Source organism: Athene cunicularia (genome assembly GCF_003259725.1).
Source record: "Athene cunicularia isolate RWA chromosome 1 unlocalized genomic scaffold, athCun1 chr1_part2, whole genome shotgun sequence".
NCBI lineage: Eukaryota > Metazoa > Chordata > Aves > Strigiformes > Strigidae > Athene > Athene cunicularia.
This window is the reverse complement of record NW_020799092.1, coordinates 57185620-57202634: the sequence shown is the minus strand read 5'-3', so window position 1 is coordinate 57202634 and position 17015 is coordinate 57185620. Positions and strand designations below refer to the sequence as shown.

Genomic DNA, 17015 nt, shown 5'->3' with positions numbered 1-17015 from the left:
TGGCCAGCAGGGACAGGGAAGGGATCTGACCCCTGGACTCGGCACTGGTGAGGCCGCCCCTCGATTCCTGTGTTCAGTTTTGGGCCCCTCACTCCAAAAAGGACATTGAATGACTCGAGCGTGTCCAGAGAAGGGCAACGGAGCTGGTGCAGGGTCTGGAGCACAGGTCGTACGGGGAGCGGCTGAGGGAACTGGGGGTGTTTAGTCTGGAGAAGAGGAGGCTGAGGGGAGACCTCATCGCCCTCTACAGCTCCCTGAAAGGAGGGTGCAGAGAGCTGGGGATGAGGCTCTTTAACCAAGTAATTAGTGATAGGACAAGAGGGAATGGCCTCAAGTTGTGCCAGGGAAGGTTTAGACTGGGTATTAGGAAGCATTTCTTTACAGAAGGGGTTGTTAGGCGTTGGAATGGGCTGCCCAGGGAGGTGGTGGAGTCCCCACTCTGGGGGTGTTTAAGTCAGGTCGACATAGTGCTGAGGGATCTGATGTAGCTGGGAACTGTCAGTGTTAGGTTACTGGTTGGACTGGGTGATCTTCAAGGTCCTTTCCAACCTAGACGATTTGGTGATTCTGTGATTCTGTGATACTTAGAAATCCATCCACTGTAGAAAATTACTAAAATTTACAAATTCTGAGGAACAGAAGAATATTCAGAAACTGCCAAAGAATAAAGTTACAGAATACATATTTTTAAGTCAGCTATAGAGTATGATGTTCTGACTGGTTGTTTTCTGTGTGAGACTTAGTATTCAGTAATTACTAAAAGAAAAAGAACACTTTACTTTGGGATTTTCTTTCATGTTTCTATAGGCATAAAATCTTTGTCTAGAATTCTAGTTAACTTACAATAATTATTTTTTCTCTATAAATTGAAATTCTAACATAAATATTTAATATAATTTAATAATATAGTTTAATGGAAATATAAATTTGTGCTTTACATATACAACTTACAACATTATAACTATGTAACTAATTACAATATTATAACTATGGTTCTGCTCGACTAGGAAAGTGTATATGGGATGATCTACCTGCAAGAGCATCTTAAATCATCTTGTTGGTCGATGCTCTGTGCAGACACATATTACACCATACTTATCACTGATATTAGACCTGAGCAAAACAGTCGAACTGTCAGATGGGCTTGGCTCTGAATGCTTCCTGAGCAATTCAGAAGGCGAGGAAAACAGTTCCAAATCTTCGTTCCTCATACTGACATCTTCTAGTCCTGTTGCAGAGCAAATGAAGGTACCAGCCACATCACATGCTGAGGAGTGAGCCTGTTCCCTCAGTGCAGTCTGTGCAAGTCTGATCAGATGCTGTTCTTCTGGAGACCAGGAGACGGAAAATGACAGAGGAACAGATATTTCCCATTGACTGAAACTTCCTCAGTGAATCAGTATGGAGAACAACCAATTTAAATAAGATGCCATAGATAGGTAAGCTACTAAAAGTCAGTACATACCCAATTTTAGCCTTCATACTGATCCCCTTATGTCCTTTCTATTGGCTTATATGGTCATCCCATAGCCTATTTGGAAAGTCATACAACCTAAATGCTATTACATAAGGTGCAAAGCAAGTTTGAACTTGGTCTTGGTAAATACATTATTAAATTGTCAGGAAAAATGCCACTGCTTAGCCAAGTATCACTATACTTTTTAAAGATCCTTTTTTAAGCTTTTTGTTATTCATTCTCCTATTATCCTATTTCTCTTTATCTGGATTTCACAGATTTTTTTTTGTCATTTCAAGAAAGCCAGAAGCAGAACAAGAAGAAAATTCACTCAAGGCTCAGGCTTGAACTCATTTTGCAGTTAGGGATTTATTTCAAGGATTTTGGATTTATCCAGCCTGACACTAAACATGTTAATGTCTTTAGCCCTTTTTCTTCCTTGTAGTGTGACAAAAAGAAATCCTCCCCCACAATAAAAACTCTGAGGTATTCCAAGTTGCTGCTATGTTTACCAAGAGCTCTGCTCTGTGACTTACTTTTTGGCCAACAAAATCCTATTTGTTTTTCTTCTTTGTGAGTTTAATAACCTTTATAAGTGAAGGGTTTAGTTGCCTCAGTTAATTCCCAGGTAGTCAATGGTTTCTGTTCTGGGAATTAAGCTTCCAAAGTGGTTCACTGGAAATATGTGGCATGATCTGGAGGTTACCAAAGGCCTCTTCACTAGCTGTGGGTTAAATACTATTTGAAGCTTTAGATTAAGGTTCTGAACTAACCTAAAGAGTATATTTACTGTAATGCAGAATCGAATATTTGTTTGCTAAGTTTTTTATGCCAATTTTCCTATTTGTTAAAAACTAATTAGAGAACCAATTATTTTCCCAGATATTCCAGGATAAACTGACCTTAGAGGAATCAAACTGCGATCAATAACTGAGACAAGAATTGGCTCTTGTTCTTCACTCTGAATATATTCCTGTTGGTAAATATGTGACTTTGCAGGATTTTTTGGTAGTGCTTTAGTATAGTTAAGTCCTTTGACTAACAATGGAAGGGGACTCACTAGTTATGAATAGCGTTAGGGTGTATTTTCCTAATACAATTAGCAAAAGCAAGTTCAAACAAGATCTGACTAACCAGTCTAGAAAGCGTGTAGATGAATGCTTGATGAAATCGGGAACCCCCTGCATGTTGTGAAGCACATCTGTAGAAGGTATTACAAATGGAGCAGTTCCTAGGAGATGTAGCTCTGTTATCTGTGTTTACGGAATGCCAGTAAATGTCAGCAATCTTTCTCCCAAAGAGATCTGGTGAGAATCAATTTTTCTACCCCCAAAGTGCAGTTGCATTTTTTTTTTTAATGAATAAAATAAAATTATGATCTTGCAGCAACTTGTAAGACAATTTTTAAGAGATTTGCAAGCTTTATCATCCTTCCTTGTTCTACTCATGCTATATATTGATGGTCAAGACATTTGTTTGCCTGTGGAAGAGTCTGGCCCTCAGTTTTTCAGACTCAAGTCAGGAATTTGAATCCAAATGCTCTGACAGCCTGGAGTTGCTGCAGTTGTTAATTGCAAATACTAGCTATTCAATTAGATAGGCTTTTGAATCCTCTTTTTTCCTGAGCACTGTAACCATAAACTTCTAAAATCAGTCTCTAGTCTCTAATGCTGTCCAAATGAGAATTACCCAAATTGTGATACTCCAACAGAAAGACTTACCAAGTCATGATAGCCCCGCTATTGCAGTTCCACCTTGTCTTAAGAAGATCCCACGTGAAGCCCAGGTGAATTTATCACTTGAGATACTTTTCAGTACAAAACTAATAAATTTCACTCATGTTCTTTTCAACACATATGCATTCTGCTATTCCATTTATATATACAGAGATGCACAGGGAATTTGTGTGTTATCAGCACATGAGAAAACACTTCCTCTTCTTAGCACAGATTTCCTTTTCCTGAGGGTAAGCTTTGAAATTTAATTTTCTTTCCAAAGTCTTCTTTCACAGAGGACCAGTATGCATTTGGAATGGTGTAGGTTTGGATAGAAAGCAACAGACTGCAATTTAAAATTTACAGATGAGGTCTCATTTTGAAAAAGGAAAAATAAGAGACAATGAAAAAAGGAGAAACTGTAGAGAAGCCATGGACTATTAATAGTTATACAGAAGCAATAGTCAATATATAGAGGGCTCAGATGCACCAGTTTTCCAATATATTTAGGATGTCAGAAATATTTAAGATATTAATGAAGCAATAAAGTAATTTTGAAGTCATGAATTTCCTGGCAGCTAATGACTGGACATTGGATCTGAAACCCCATGAAAGGGCTCATTGCTCCACCTCTCCTGTCATTACCTGCCAAAAAGGGGTTAAAATTATTTTAAATCACAGATTTCTAAAATTATAGAGCGAAGAAATTACTTTTAAATATTTTGCATTTATTAGCAAACTAAAATTGTGTTCTTTCAGTCAAAGCTCTGGACTGCATCATTTCCTTATATTATTCTGTGGAAGAAAAGGCATCATGCTTCTGTCAGTGAAATTCCCTGAACCAGTTCCTCCAAGATTTTAATAGCATCTGATTTACTGTATTTAGTGATCCTCTGTAGGAAGAAATGGATGAAGTGCTTTATAGTTTTAACTTAGCTCCACTTCTCTTTGCCTGTAAAGCCATAATCCCTTTTTATCTAGGGACACACACCAACAAACCCACCACAGTTCAGAATAGATTTTTCCACACAAATTAAATCTCTCAGAACTGTCTAAAAGACTGTAAATGAAGATGATTTTGTACTGTGAAGCAGAGGGCCATATCCATAGCACATGTAAATCAGCATAGCACTACTAACTTAATTAAAAATCAGTAGAACTTTCCTCATTTGTTTTAAATGAGGGTCTGACACAAGGCTTTCTGTGAAGAACTGATGGTTTTCCTGTGCATGTTTAAGTTTGGAAGAATGCTTCCTGATAAAAGTAGTGATTTTTCCAACAAAATATTTACTCGTAGCAGCTATTAGTACGCAACTAAAATGGGCCAAGAACAAATCTGTGGTGGCAAGTTGCACAAAATTTCCTCCCTTCACTCAGAAGCTTCATGCATCCAACCTGTTGGGAACAGTCCATTGCCCAGACTGTTCCATGAATGCTGCCTGTACACTGTGTAGGGCTGTCCTGGTTGGCACGGATCAAAGCTGTTTTAGGGACCATGCTAAGAATTCAGTAGTATGAGTGACTGCATACGAGAGTTTCTGTCTGTGACCTGTTTAGAAGTTCCTTTCAAATCTTGTGTTTTTCACTGTTGTGTAAGAATTCAGTTTAATTGGAGAAGTGATTTTTTAGCCTTAAAATTGATACTTGTGTAAACTGGGTCCTGCTTATTTCAGAATTGTTCCAGAAGTTTGGTGTCACTTGCACTGAATTTCTTTGAAGGTTGAGATACTTAAAGTTATATTAAATTGATGACTCTGATAAATAAATTCTGTATTGTCTTCTGATAAAAGTTTTCTTCTGGAACATCAAGAATATCACAGAATCATCTAGGTTGGAAAAGACCTTGAAGATCTTCCAGTCCAACCAGTCCAACCTAACAGTGACTGTTCTTAACTACACCATATCCCTCAGTGCTATGTCACAGAATCACAGAATCACAGAATCATGCAGGTTGGAAAGGACCTTGAAGATAATCCAGTCCAATCATTAACAAGACACTGACAGTTCCCAACTACACCAGATCCCTCAGCACTATGTAGACCCAACTCTTAAACACCTCCAGGGATGGGGACTCCACCACCTCCTGGTCAGCCCATTCCAACGCCTAACAACCTGTTCTGGAAAGAAATGCTTCCTAATATCCAGTCTAAACCTTCCCTGGCACAACTTGAGGCCATTACCTCTTGTCCTATCACTTGTTACTTGGTTAAAGAGACTCATCCCCAGCTCTCTGCACCCTCCTTTCAGGGAGCTGTAGAGGGCGATGAGGTCTCCCCTCAGCCTCCTCTTCTCCAGACTAAACACCCCCAGTTCCCTCAGCCGCTCCCCGTACGACCTGTGCTCCAGACCCTGCACCAGCTCCGTTGCCCTTCTCTGGACACGCTCGAGTCATTCAATGTCCTTTTTGGAGTGAGGGGCCCAAAACTGAACACAGGAATCGAGGTGCAGCCTCACCAGTGCCGAGTCCAGGGGTCAGATCCCTTCCCTGTCCCTGCTGGCCACGCTATTGCTGACACAAGCCAGGATGCCATTGGCCTTCTTGGCCCCCTGGGCACACTGCTGGCTCCTGTTCAGGCGGCTGTCAATCAACACCCCCAGGTCCCTCTCTGACTGGCAGCTCTCCAGCCACTCCTCCCCAAGCCTGTAGCGCTGCTGGGGGTTGTTGTGGCCCAAGGGCAGCCCCCGGCATTTGGCCTTATGGAAACTCCCCCAGTTGGCCTCAGCCCATGGCTCCAGCCTGTCCAGGTCTCTCTGCAGAGCCTCCCCACCCTCGAGCAGATCAACACTCACCCAACTGGGTGTCATCTGCAAACTGACTGAGGGTGCACTCGATCCCCTTGTCTAGATCATCCATAAAGATGTTAAACAGGAGTGGCCCCAAAACCGAGCCCTGGGGGACACCACTCGTGACCGGCCGCCAACTGGATTTAACTCCATTCACCACAACTCTTTGGGCCTGGCCATCCAGACAGTTTTTTCCCAGCAGAGTGTGTGCTCATCCAAGCCATGAGCAGCCAGTTTCGCCAGGAGAATGCTGTGGGAAATGGTGTCAAAGGCCGTACTAAAGTCAAGGTAAACAACATCCACAGCCTTTCCCTCATCCAATAAGCAGGTCGCCCTGTTGTAGAAGGAGATCAGGTTTGTCAGGCAGGACCTGCCTTTCATAAACCCATGCTGACTGAGCCTGAGCATCTGGTTGTCCCGCATGTGTTGTGTGATGACACTCAGGATGAGCTGCTCCATCAGCTTCCCGGGGAGTGATGTCAAGCTGACAGACCTGTAGTTTCCCGGATCATCCTTCTGACCCTTCTTATAGATGGGTGTCACACTGGCCTGCTTCCAACATGTCGGGACCTCCCCGGTCAGCCAGGACTGCTGGTAAATGATGGAAAGTGGCTTGGTGAGCACCCCAGCCAGCTCCTTTAGCACCCTTGGGTGTACCCCATCTGGTCCCATAGACTTGTGTGTGTCTGTGTGATGCAGCAGGTCACTGACTGTCTCCTCCTGGATTGCAGGGGGGTCGTTCTCTCTGTCTCTGTCTTCTGGCTGAGGAGGCTGGATTCCCTCAGTACAACTGGTCTTGTTATGAAAGACTGAGGCAAAGAAGGCATTAAGCACCTCAGCCTTCTCCTCATCACTTGTTACCATGTTTCTTCCTGTGTCTAACAGGGGATGGAGGCTCTTTCTAGTCTTTCTTTAGCTGTATAGAAACATTTCTTTTTGTCTTTGATTGCTGAAGCCAGATTAATTTCCAGCTGGGCGTTAGCCCTCCTGATTTCCACCCTGCATAGCCTCACAGCATCTTTGTAATCACTGTGACTGGCTAGACCCTTCTTCCAAAGGCCGTAAACTCTCCTTTTCTCCCTGAGTTGCAGCCAAAGCTCCCTGTTCAGCCAGGGTGGTCTTCTCTGCTGCCAGCTTCTCTTACAGCACCTGGGGACAGCCTGATCCTGTGCCATTAAGACTTCCTTCTTAAAGAGCACCCAGCCTTCCTGGACCCCTATACCCTTCAGGACCATCTCCCAAGGGATCCTGTCAAGCAGGTGCCTAAACAAGACAAAGTCAGTCCTTTGGAAGTCCAGGATGTTAGTTCTCCTGACTCCTCTCCCGGCCTATCTAAGAATACAGAACTCTATTATTTCGTGATTGCTGTGCCCTAGTCAACCTCCAACCACCACATCATCCCCCAGTCCTTCTCTGTTCACAAAGAGGAGATCCAGCAGGGCATCTGATATTACAGGAACAAGATCTTACAGCAACTACACAAACTGAGTTTATAATTGTTCTTAAGGTCTTTGTTTCTCACTGTGTATCCCCACTATTATATTATTAATGAAACTCTTCAGTTAACACAATAGTTACAGTCAAAATTCTATGCAAAAATGGTGAGCCTTATCTGTACACTGAAAACCCCCAGGAGAAACCAAATCATGAAAAATAATATGTTTTACAAATATAAATTTCCATTTTTATATGGCCTGAATATCTGCAGTTTCTGTAAACACTGCAAATTATGTATCAAGAGAAATAATCAGCCACAACAAATGTATCTATTTCAATCCAGAAAACCAACAAGCAAACAGACGTTGTCAGGTTACGCTGTACTGTAGTTGTTCTTCATGTTAAATATGTCACAATTCTCTACAAGAGCCTGAATTTACCTGCTCAGAGTAGACTACTAAACAAGTTGCTAGATTCTATTTTTCTGAAATAATTTATTTTTGGACATGATGCTGTAATAAAATGCGCTGTCCTTCCATAGGCATGCAATCAACTGCATATAGGTAACTGCAATCCAACCTATGTGGCAGCCAGTCTGTCAGAAATTTGCTCCCTTTGATGCAAACCTTTACAGCACAGGTGAGTGTATTTTTGATTTTGCGTGTTTGCTTGTGTTATTTTGTTACTGTTTTCCTTTAGCTGAATACTTATAAGCTGTTGGTAGTTTCATTATTAATTGGCTGATACTGAAATCGTTGCTTTCGTTAAGAGAGTATGGAGCTTGAATCCCACTGTTGTTTCAGCTTCCATTAGCAACTATTTAATTGAAGCTTTTCATACAGTGTCTGTTACTCTGACTGGGATTGTGCACAGTTTTTGAAAGAAAATTGCAGCTGTTGCATTTGGGCCATTTACATCTGTAGAAGAAGTCACCTACTTATTAGTGAAATGGTGACACCTGAGGGCTTGTGGACTTTGATTTTTTAATTTATTTATGTATTTACATATGTAGAAAAATCCAGTTCAGTATGCCAAGAGCTACAGCTACAAATAATTGGGGGTCTTCTAATATCTCTGTCAGACTAGTCTCAAATTTAGATCTTGAGCACATAACCACCATATAAGTAAATGTTATCATGTTTCCTGAGGTGCTGAAAGTCTATTCCTGCAGTAAAATTTCCACAAACCAATCAATTCTTGATAGTGGGGAGTAGATTGGTATTTCTCTTCTACTGGTACCCACTAAGAGTCATAATCTAAGGGACCTCTTTTAGCTTTTCTGCACAGTCCGACCCAGCAATTATTTGCTGCATGCTGAGCAGACTATGTTCTGTATACAGCATAGCCAAAAAGGCTGATGAGAGCACTCACTATGGATGCAGATGATATAAGTCCAGTTCTTTTTCACCCTTCCCCTCACCGTGAGAGCATCTGAATGCATCTTTTCCAGGAAAGTGATTTAACCATGAGAGTCTCTTTGGGTTTGCCTCTCACATTTCTTAAGTCCATTTCACTTGTACAACAAAACTTTTAACAGAGAGAGGAATACTTCTTTCACCTGGGTAAGCTCTAAAATCTAGAGTCAATCTCTTCTCTGTCTATGTTTTAAGAATTCATTCAGGGAGAAATATTTTCCACAGGGCAAGGAAGGCATATATCCATACTGTTTTCTTTTAGGTGAGTAGAGATATCAGCTCAGATTTATGCGACCAATGAGGGATTTGAATGCATGTCAGGTGAAAAGGACCTATTGGATTACTTAGTTGTTGGATAAAGAGAGAAGAATTCAATACCACAGAGGACCTCTGAGAAATGGCTCGCTTAGATATAGTTTTAGCATTTTGTCATTACTAGGATGTGAGTCCTGAGTGGCTGCTCTCTTCAGTCCTTATCAATGCAATAAGAGTATAGTTAGTGATTGCCTATGAAACACCATGAATGAAAGGGAAAGAGGTTCTTAGCTTACTGATGGTTGCTGTGTGTAAGCATTGCTCTAAAACTGTGAAGAGATTTATCTGTTGCTAATGTATTCAGAGAGTTCATTTAACGCTGTCAGGCACGGATACCAATTCTCCCATTTATTCTTTTGTGAATTCCTCAGCATCCCTATGTTACAATCATTGGGATATTACTTCAGGTTTTTATAATGCAGGTGTCATAGAAGTAACACTTTCCCAAATAAATGTCTATTTTAATGGATTGTTGGATGTTACATATATATTAAAGCTAAAATAAGAAAGATGTTATTGTACTTTTACTTGGCTCTTGCTAAATCTTTGATTGTATACATAATTCCTAGGTTACCTGCTCCTTTCCTACTCATATGGTAATTGCAGTCTTTTGGAAAAATTACAAAGTTGCGTCCAATAATCCATTACAGTCTCTGCACCTCAGACTGCGTTAGAAAAAAAGTCAATAATTTACTGATGAGACCTATTTAACCTTTAACAATATTTCTTTATTGGAACAGTATCTCCCAAACTTGGTTAGGATTGTTACAAAAGGGAGTTTTCCAAGGCCTGCTGACACTTCCTGACTTGAGAATACTATGATGACTGATACAAGAATTACTGTTTAATTAGCTGTGGAAAGCATATGTCTTTGCCCATGAGTAATTATTGTTCTGTAAATATAAAATAGAAGGCATTTTGCCATTGCCATAAAGCATTGTTTTGTTTTGATGGCACAATGCAGATTGCATGTGTATGCAGGAGCTGTGCAGCTCCATGTCAGCCCTTGTCCCATGAGATGTGACTTGGACAGGAGAGGGTGAAGAGTGTTACTTTTTTAGAACTCTTGCTGAATCTGCTCTCACTCCAATAAGTGACAACTAATTCCAGGTTATCAGCCTCTTTGATTTTTTTTTTTTAATTTCCCAGATGCAGATATCAGAGTGCACCTGGAGTTGCTGATTAAGTCTTTTTTGTACTTAGCCTAAGCAGCGCTCCTCCTCATGTGGATTGTTTAAACAGCCTCTGCCAAGTCATCTTTTATCATGGAAGTGAATCAGGCTTCTTCAGTATTCCTGGAACCTAAGGGTATACTGTCAATCTTTGTTTCTTAATAAAATTATCTGAAAAAAAAAATCTACTTACATTTGGAATTAAACAAAATGTCTAACATGGTTTCTTTAAGCCCATGTAGTATAATACCTGATGTTCACAGCTGTCTTGCTTTGAATAAAGATTGTCCTGAATTAGTTTTTTAGGTTTTTTTCCTACTCTATTTTTCTGGTAATACCGCAGCAGTTGCCCCATGTTAGTTTTAAAGGTAAGATACAGCCTGTTCTGTTCAACTTTGAATACTACTGTATGTTTTTTCTGCATATTTTGTCCCTTGGAATGTGAAATCATCATGTGATATACACTGATGACAGTAATGTTATCTTTAGATTCTCTGGGCAGCCTCTATGTTGTTAGGAAAGTGACTATTTTATGATACTTCCATCAATCCTCCTCTCTGCTGTTCATAGTTTCCAGCTGTTGCTTGTTATCGTGCTCCTTCCTCTACAGCTCTGCTGTTCTCTCTTGTGAAGAGATATTGTTCTCCCCCGTCCCTACTTGTGCACTATTTTTGTATTATGAGAATGCTCCTGTTACTATTTCAGTTCTTTTTGGCTCATCTTCCATGTATCAAAGCCACCTGATACAGGACTACTGCTTTGGGAATGATAAGTAACATTGCCTGTGCTTGAATCTGAGTGACAGTGTCTCTTCCCAGAAGCAGGATCCTTTTATATTCTTTCTCTTATTAGTTCTCTTTTGAAGTCCACATATCTGCAGCATTCAGCAAACCAAACCTATCAGCTTCTGTCATGAAAGCTTCATTCTTTATCTTTATTCCTAGTATTTTATTATTACAAGCAATCCTGTCTGAAACTGTTTCTTGAAGGAAGTCACAAGGAATAATAGACTACTCCAGATTTTGAGACATGCTTTCCTGTCACTGTACTTAGATATAATAATTAGGAAGGAGCCAACAGTTGCACCTTAAAAAATAGTTTGATTAGAGTTTGATTCTTGATTAAATTAGAAGATCTCCGTCAGCAGCTTACAACTGTTATTTGTTCAACTTGAATTGGTTTCCCTGAGCCAATAATGAGAATCTATTCCCTAGAAAGTTTGTCCAAGTTATTACGCTTTTATAATTAGTCTAATAATGTATAATATAATATTAACTAAGACAGCAGGTCGTGATATTTATTGTATAAAACTGTTTTCTCAGAATGAAATATATTGAAATCCAGGAGGGAAGATAACTGGTTCTGTCACTAGCCCATGAGAACAGCATGTTATATAGCCCTGTGATGGTATGTAATCATATTATCTTATTTAAATCTGGATCATTAACAGTCTTCGTGTTTTTATCAACTTCAGAAGATAACCAGCTTATGCCGGTATAGAATGTTGTATCTATAGAAAAATTGCTCTCCTGTGAATTAACAAAACTGGTTAATATCCAATATTGTAGCTTCTAAAAACAACCACACTATCTAGTTAACTATTTTAACCAAGAGTAATTATGTAACTGAAAAATAAGTTTAAGAAAAACTGACTTCTAATAAAAAAATTATTTTTAAGAAAAATGTTGTCTGATTTTTTATGAAAAGTGGAAAAGGAAAGATTAAAATGTCTGTATTGTATAAAATTTGGTGAATGCTATATATCAAAGCTTTTTTTTTTTTTTTTTAGTTTTTAACATATACATTTTTCACAACAATTATTTTTCTAGGTTTTTTTACTGCTCCTGAATTAAAAAATAAAACCAAACTCATGATATTTTTCAGAAATTATTTTTCCCAGAATATTTTTGAATGGATCTAACACACAAAATTTTAAATGTTATCTTTTTCAAGAAACAGCAGTCCAACCCAGTATCTACTGAACTCAAAGGCAGTATATGATTCATAGAACAATATAATAACTTAAGATGGAAGGAAACTCTGAAGGTAATCTAGTCAAGGTTTTCCACAAAGTGGGACTAACTTCAAAGTTAATTGTTGGAGAACGGCTTGCAGAGAGCAAGGCCATAGCTCCCTGCAGAAGTCAGTCACAGCCACCTGAGGTAAACAGAGGAAAAAAAACAGGGTACAGTTATACTAATAAGGAAGGAGATTCAAGGCTCAGTGGTGCTAACAGGGGCTGTTGTGAGAACAAAGAGATAAGTTGGGGCGCATTATGACCTTGGGGGGGAAACAGGTTCAAAGCAAGAAAGATGTTTATGCACACCAGAAATGCCACAAGGGGCTGGGATATTATAATGTGACCTTTTAGATGTACCCAATGGCTGAGATATTATAATGTAGCTTTTTACATCTATCCAATAGATTTGTGAGTAGTATGCATGATTATTGTAGAATGCTTATATAAGGTGTGATTTCTTTCAATAAAGTCGTAGCTCGCTCTATCATTCACATTGAATCGGCTGCTTGCTTCCTCCGCCCACCGCAGTTAATTACTTTTTACAGGATACAGCTTTTTCAGGAAGACTTTATACGGGATCTAGCCATCTGTGATTGATAGTCTTTATACCTAAGTGTGCTTTTTACGTATATGTTGGGGCTCAAAATATGACTTGCCACCAGGAAGGAATGTGAAGTTAGCTCTCACAGTTTGGGATGGCTTCCCGCATGGCTTTCCAGTTGTGAAAGAGCTTTCAGTTTGAATCTCTGAGAAAATAAAGTTTTGCTGTTCAGTATCCAAATAATTACTAATTTAAATCCAGGTCACAATCCTAAAAATACTAATTTAAATACTTTTTATTTGGGTTCAGTTATGAAGTCTGTTGCACTTGTATGGATGAAAATCATAAATACAAGATGTCCTCTACATTTTGTGCCAATTCTTCATTTTGTCAGATTCTGCATGTGAGCATGATGGAGTGATACAGAGAAATGATTACTTGTTTTGAGATTTATTTACTTATAGAAAACTGATTAGCAACTTTCTTATCGCAAGTTATAGTATTACTTATAGTAATTTTTAATATCGCTAAGAATCCTGCTTTCCTAGACTGTTCTGTGGAATTTTACCAAGGACTACTGTGTTCATCAAACCAAAGCAGTTCACTGTGAAAATCTACCAAGAACTATAATGTTCAGCAAAATATTATGCTTTTGTCCTTGGGCAACAGGTGTGTTCTAACTAGTTGAAAAAGATAGCCATATATGGATGGTAGAAGTTCTATTGGTTCTCTTAGATAAGATGGAAGGAATAATCCATCTGAAAAACACTCTTGTTATTCAGGAAATTGGCCAAGGGAATCTGCGCATGCTCCAGGGAAAAAAGAAGATGAGAAAGACTATGAGTCTTCCTCCCAAAGACCCCCGAAGATGACCACCAGGAGGCAATGCGCAGGTGCAAAGAGAACAACTGCTGACATCAGCCTTTCAAACTAACCCAGCCTTACTCATGTATATGTATGTTTGTGTTAGGTAATCCAATGAATATGTATATCCACACTTTATAAGTTTTTGTTAAAATGTGTGGTGGGTGTGCAAGCTTTGTGGAGAGATTCCCTTGCACCCCAGCACCGGAGTAAACATACCTGCTGTATAACTGTTTGTGTTGTAGAGTCTTTTTCCACAAATCAGGAGAAGGGAAGAAGTGACAGCTGTTGACCAACTTTGTCATTCATGAGGGTTGAATGAGAAGAAGGAGTATGGAGTCGGGGTTTTGTGACTGTCGGGAATACTGTCACAAAAGTCTGGAGGGAGTACAACCTGGTTCAGACTTGTGTGGTGAGAGAGCAACAAACAAGGCTGCTACTATGCAGTCTTACTCTGACTTCTGTGGGTTCACCACCCCACCCCACCCCCCCCAGCAATCAACTTTTGCATGCACTCTTATGACTCAAGCCCTAAAATAAACAAATATGTTCTTGAATGTACCATACAGAAAGGGAAGAATTTAAAGGTGTCATAGTCTGCACCTTAATTAGATATTCTCTGATGAATCTCGATTAAAGATGCAGAAGCAGGTCCCAGAGTATGTCCTATTGATGTTGCAGTTCCTTGACTCATGTATTCTAAAAGCCACAAATAGCACTTGATTTGTCAGTTGATATATATATGATTGAGGGTTTAGTTTGAGGTTCTGAGAACCTATTCATTGTCATGTGTCCAAAGCTACCTTTATACACATAAGGATTTTATTTATCATCTCATAACTTTTAAAGTTAGCAAATATATACATAATGTTAGAGATATTCAAAAAGGATAAAAATCCACACACAGTGCCTTATTTAGTTTGTCAAAAACACTTGAACTGTTGAGTGAATCTAATGGAATTCAATGAATCTGCAAGTACATTTTCAGTCCATTGAAAATGACTGTCAATTAAAGGTTATTTCATAAAACTGAATCATGAGCAAAGATTACTTGGTGAAGATGAAAAAGGCAAAGAAATAAACCAAACAAGCAAATGAGTATTATCAAATTAGAAATTAGAACAATGGAAAAATGTTAATGGAGATTTGTGCCAATAATATTTTTTTTTAATAGGATCTGTCTTTGACCATCATTGACATATTTATCTGTTTACTATGTATAAAAATTATCTATTGACTTCAATAGCACTATTTCAACTCCTGCAGGCAACCATTTCCACTTGAAAAAATCATAAATATAATTCATGAGTATTTTCTTACACAAATGGAATTGCAAAGCTATTCCTTTGCCCATATATTTTTCACCCAAATTCCATTTTAAAGTTTTATTTTGAGCTAGCATGAAATTATGAATAAATTTAGTAATTCATGAGCTTATATGGTTATATTTTCTTTTACATATATTCTTATGAAAGAAGCATTTGTCTTCTTGTTAATTTTTCTTCATTTTTGGCCTTCCAATAACATGTGAAGCACGAGATACTTGTAAGATTACAATTATTTACTCAGTAAGAAAGGTTATTTATCAAGTAATTACTGAAAAAATAAAGCCATTAGTGTCTTTCTTCTCTTTGTTTTCTCTTGCTGTTTTTCCTGTTCCAATTCTCTAGCTAGAACTGAGTTGCTGTCTAGCCAACTCTAATGCCATCACATCTTTCCTTTGCACAGATAGTAAGATTAACTACCTATATACAAAACTCCAAATTATAAATGCAAATGGGGTTTGACAAAAGGAAATGGTTTGAGATTAAGCTCATATCTTTTAATATTAATCTAGATAATTTTCAAGATAAAGGAAATAAAGTAAGTTTACATACTGTACTTAATATATAGCAAGTCTATTACATAGGAATTGTACTGAAATTTACACACTTACATATCAGCAAGCCATCTGAAATGATATCACTTGGAAAACTATTAGTTTAGCAGCAGAATGTAAATATTAATGGAGGAAAGGTAAAGTGATCATTTACTGGCTAAAGAGTAGACACAGACAGAGCAAGCTAGAGGGATACTGCAGGTGGAAGTTTCTAGTATTAGTCGTGTAAACAGTGTCAGTTACTATTTCCATTTGTGACCTTGGAAAAATAAGTAGAAGTACAAAATTCACTAATAACAATGATATTGAGAAGACATTGTCAATAGAGGGAATGCTGTATCCAGAAAAAAATATATATATATATATAAAAAAAAAAAAAAAAAAAAGAGGATGGATGGCTATAATAAAAACATTTTCAAATGTAACAGCATAACATGCATGACACTATACATCTAATAAAAATAACCAACAACTGTTCTGTTACAAGGAAGAAACCTCATTTTGATATAAATAAACAACAAGCTGAAATAACCAAGCAGAAAGCTGAATTCTGTCCTGAAAAGAATGATAACTCCATCTTCCCCTTTCCTTCCAAGTACCCCATTAGACTACATCTCACTGCTCCTTGGCATAGGACCCCATGACTCATGACCAGAGGTCCCTGTGTAGAGGTTATACAGGATATCCTTAGAGATGATAGCCTGGTTATAGTCAGACACTCCTAGAAGATGAAAAGTATCAAATTTCCTTCATCTATGGAAGACCTAGAACATTGTACTTTTCCTGTGTGTTTTGAGTGTCTGCACAAAAATAGACAGCTTTGCTGGCCTTTTAAAACACTCAATCTTGCTCAGTGTATATAGAGGAGACCAAGTTCTGGACTCTGATTCCAAACTTGGAAGACAAGTATTGTTCAGCATTTCCTACTAGCCAGCAGTGTCTGTCTCCCTGATCAAATATGAGTTTTCATGAAATTAATTTACATTCACTTTTAATGTGCCAGCATATGTTTCAGATATCCTCATTGTTACAGTGAGGTACTCTGCTTCAAATGAGGCAGCTGAAAATTACTCAGACAACACAGCTTCTCGAAGTGCCTTTTATCGGTTGTACATGGTTGTGCAAGTGCTTCTAGTCTGTTTCAAAGAAACTGGACCAGGTGAGGGTAAAAAGAAAGAAACATTTTAAGTTAATATCTTCTGTTGCATGAGATGGACTCAAAATCTCGTGATAGAGAAGCTTTGGCAATAACTGAAGTTTACGGCATTTCTGCCTCTCCATCCCTTGCCATTCAATCCCAGTCCTGCCCTATGGCTTGTTGCTCATTTGTATGGCCAGACTGTCTGAAGCCAAATCATTCCCGTGATCTAGTTCATGCCACTGTGTATTGATCTGGATTACAAGCAACCCTGCAATA

The 17015-nt window shown here is 38.7% G+C and overlaps 1 long non-coding RNA gene across 2 annotated transcripts in view; it reads left to right on the top strand.

Annotated features, from left to right (window-relative positions):
• The window catches only part of LOC113491580, a 30526-nt gene extending 18910 nt beyond the window's left edge, over positions 1 to 11616 (top strand). Inside the window, exons 3-6 of one of the 2 annotated variants that reach the window (XR_003400435.1) lie at positions 2339 to 2435; positions 3455 to 3542; positions 7934 to 8031; positions 11000 to 11616. This is a non-coding gene — a long non-coding RNA (uncharacterized LOC113491580). The remainder of the gene's footprint in view (positions 1 to 2338; positions 2436 to 3454; positions 3543 to 7933; positions 8032 to 10999) is intronic. The other variant, XR_003400436.1, reaches the window with a different exon arrangement.
• Positions 11617 to 17015: the final 5399 nt, after the last annotated feature.